The sequence below is a fragment of the Triticum aestivum genome, chromosome 5A (assembly GCF_018294505.1).
Source record: "Triticum aestivum cultivar Chinese Spring chromosome 5A, IWGSC CS RefSeq v2.1, whole genome shotgun sequence".
In the NCBI taxonomy this organism is placed as follows: domain Eukaryota; kingdom Viridiplantae; phylum Streptophyta; class Magnoliopsida; order Poales; family Poaceae; genus Triticum; species Triticum aestivum.
In genome coordinates this window covers 264,289,236-264,293,284 of record NC_057806.1, presented here as the reverse complement: position 1 = coordinate 264,293,284, position 4,049 = coordinate 264,289,236, and positions in this window count along the sequence as shown.

Below are 4,049 nucleotides of genomic sequence, written 5' to 3'. Positions count from 1 at the left end.
TCCACCTCTCGGGAATAGTTGGGTATCTGCGTGAACCCTTGTGCTACAATACTTGCTCTATGTTTCAACACCTCATTGTTCTCAATTCTGTTTCCACAAGAAAACTGGTGTAGGTATTGCTTATGAATATCTTCCCATTATTGAGCAAGATTATTTCTACCTAGACTAGTAGAATGCCCGTGTGTTCCCACGGGCTGCAATGCATATAATCGAACAAATGATTAAGATCATCTCTAAGGTCGAAAGCCATTTCTCCCTCATATGTCTGGACGTGTTCGGACATCAAATGGGTCCCGGTTGGCTCCCAAAATCCAACTGTCTAAATGATCCGAACTCTCCCAAATCCAGCTCATATGTGGAGGAAAAATATGGCTGTCCAGACTATCTGTCATATTATGTCCAACATACGACCCCAACATAAAAACCACACCCCATAACACACCCTTCCTCTTCGGTTAGACCTTCCCTTCCTCGCTTAGTATTTCATTGTAGTTGAACATTTCTTGTTGTATCCCTTTTCTTTAAAATCGGACGACGCCCACCTCACCTTTGCAATGGCACCCTCTCTCCTTCACACCCTACTTCCCCACAGACCGCCAAGGAGGAGTCCCCCACCAGCCGCCCCCCTCTCCCTCCTGACCCCCTCCGTCCTTGTTCGTGTCAATCTACCTCCGCCTTCAAGGGGGACGAGGCATGCGGCGCCCGTGACTCGCCCTGAGCCCAGAAGACGGATCCGATGTCTCGTGAGACATTGACCCGTTGTAACATACAGTTGAATGGCGTGCATTACCATGAAACAAAAATACGATGTCAGTTGTTATGCATGTAACTGACACCATTGTATCCGTTATTAACACTGAAACAATCAACCAATGCATTTACCCTTTGTCGGTGTCAAAACCGGCGGATCTCGGGTAGGGGGTCCCGAACTGTGCGTCTAAGGTCGATGGTAACAGGAGACAAGGGACACAATGTTTACCCAGGTTCGGGCCCTCTCTATGGAGGTAATACCCTACTTCCTGCTTGATTGATCTTGATGATTATGAGTATTACAAGAGTTGATCTACCACGAGATCGCAATGGCTAAACCCTAAAAGTCTAGCCTGTCTGACTATGATTATGAGGATATATCTACGGACCTAGCCCTCCGGTTTATATAGACACCGGAGGAATCTAGGGTTGCATAAGGTCGGTTACAAATAAAGGAATCTTCATATTTGGACGCCAAGCTTGCCTTCCACGCCAAGAAGAGTCCCATCCGGACACAGGTAGAGTCTTCGTTCTTCGTATCTTCACAGTCCATCAGTACGGCCCATGTCTAATAGGCCGGACGCCCGAGGACCCCTTAGTCCAGGACTCCCTTAGTAGCCCCTGGACCAGGCTTCAATGACGAGGTGTCCGGCGCGCAGATTGTCTTCAGCATTGCAAGGTGGGTCCCCCTTTCTGAATACTCCAAGATAGTCTTCGGTCATAATGAACGTGTCCGGATTTGCAACACAAGTACCACACATAACCGCAGAGAATATAATATTACACGAGTCCAATCCGCTGGCAACTTTTTGTAATGTGACATCACATCTGCTTGGTCATCATTTCAAACTGTGTTTCGTCTGCTGTTCCATGTTTCGAGACGTGGTTTTAATAGGCACGTCTTGTCGAAGCAGAGATCGTGTCCCCTTATTGCGGGATTCTCATCAATACGGGCGTGGGTAATATAACCGTGCCGTTTACACAGCCCTTGGGAACAGGCGAGTTTTAAGGCGAGTGGGGAGGCGCTTGATATTCACTGCCTTTATAAGGAGATAAGGATTCCCCTTTCTTCACCCACGCCTTCTCTCTTCCTCTGCCCTTCCATCCTCGAGCTCCAGCGCCCAAGTCCTCATTCTTTCCGCCCCTAGGAAGCACTCAACCATGTCCGGATCTGGAGGGCAAGGCAAGTGGATGGCCTCCTCCGTTAGGGAGAAGGACATCACCAAGCTTCGGGAGGCCGGGTATCTGGTGAAAGAAATCGCCCACCGGCTTCCAGCCAAGGGACAAGTCGTCCCCACCCCGAAGCCCAACGAGAGGGTGGTCTTCATCCCGCATTTCGTCTGCGGGTTAGGGTTTCCTCTCCACCCTTTCGTCCGCGGGCTTATGTTCTATTATGGGCTAGACTTCCATGATCTAGCCCCGAACTCCTTCCTTAACATCTCGGCATTCATTGTCGTGTGCGAGGCCTTCCTCCGCATCCAACCCCACTTCGGACTATGGCTCAAGATTTTCAACGTGAAGCCGAAGGTGGTGGATGGCCAGCACGCGGAGTGCGGAGGCGCCATGGTGAGGAAGCTGCCCAATGTCACGTGGCCCAAGGGCACTTTTGTGGAGATGTCAAGGAGTGCCAGAAACTATGGTTCTATATCACAGAGCCCCGCAGCGCCAATTGGGTCGTCGCTTCCGAATTCAAGTCCGGAGCTCTAGTGCGGCTCACCTCCTGGATGGGGAACATCCCAAATTGATCTTTGTCAGACGAGCTGATAGCGCTGCAAACACGCATTCAAAGCATGGTGGATAAAAACATCAAGCTCGTCGATGTAACCCAGGTGATGCTGGTTCACCGGATTCTCCCATGCCAAAGCCGAAGCTGCCCCTTATGGGAATTCGACCCGAAGAAGCACCAAACCTTGGAAAGGCTCTTCGGAACCACTCACAAAGATGCATGGAAGTTGCTCTTTAAGGGTAACGAGACACCGCCAGCCATAGACTCGGACCGTGGGCACGACATTACCCATTCTGCCAACGAGGTAAGCCTTTAACGTCTCTAGACGCATCCTCTACTTGCTTGTTTCAAGGAAGATATCTAAACTTTATTATTTCAAGTATGGACGAAGAGAGCGGAGCAGATTCGATGTTCGGCTCCGCTGCCTGAGGAACCAGTCATCCCGCTCCTAGCGAAGATGCTGGTACCGGCGCCCTATAAGGTGCTGGAGAAGAAGGCCAAAAATAAGGCCAAGGGGGTCCGGAGTGGCCCCCGCCGCAAGGGAGCTTCGGACGTATCATCTGAAGACAAGACTCACTCCTTCGCTGCCGAAGACGATAAGGAGGAGGAGGAAAGCACCTCTCCCCCTGACGAGGGGGGGGGGGAGGGGAGGAAGAAGAGGGTGGGCGGCCTCCACCAATCTGGAGGCAGAGGCGCTCAAGAGGGGGAAGGGTCCCCTTGTGGATAACACCGCATGCGATGTCGACAGTAGCCCGGAGCGACACCCCTGAAACAAGCCCCTGGCTGCGTCGTAAGCACTAAGAATCCGCGCACGTCCCTACATCCGGCCTCTCTTGCTTCATGATATTGATATGTTTAAATGATGTTATTTTAGTCCGGCCCACGACGGCTCCCAGCGATCCTCATCAAGAGGTTCGCTGGATTTGAAGGTGATGGCCAGCGAGTCACCGCCGGCCGGTCACTCTCCCACGGCCAAGGGTGACGGCGAGGTGTTGTCCCAAAGGACCTTCCCAGGCCAAGGAGAGGTTCAGGAGGCCGCCTGGTGGCGCCAGAGGCCGAAACCTCGGCTGCCGGACACATGGGGGAGCAGACCCCCATGGCGACCGGGGACGAGGGCTTTGCTCAATTCGGCGCCCAGCCGAATACAAGTCAGGAGACCTATATGGCTCCGGAATTTGGCGAGCAACCTCCTTCGAAAGAAGGGGGCATGCCTATTCCACCGATGACCTCTATCCAACCAGAGGCACCGGATAATCTGCTGGAAGTGCTACGAGGCACTTCCATTGTGGATGAACACCATATCCTTATGGGTACGGTGATTGAGAAGGTCCAGTCCGTCAAAAGCAGACTGACCGAAGCCTGCGGTAGCCTCCTGACAGGCTTTGAGGTAAGCGACGCAAAAAAAAGAGAAAATCCCAATATAGACAATAGCCCGTGAGACACTGTCCAGTGTTTAGAAAGAAGAGCCGGACAGAGGATCAATTTATTTTCGCAGGAAACTAACTAAAATATGGCTTATATGAATAAGCAGGCGTCTTTGCTGGCCGTGACCTCACACACTGCCGAAGTCTCC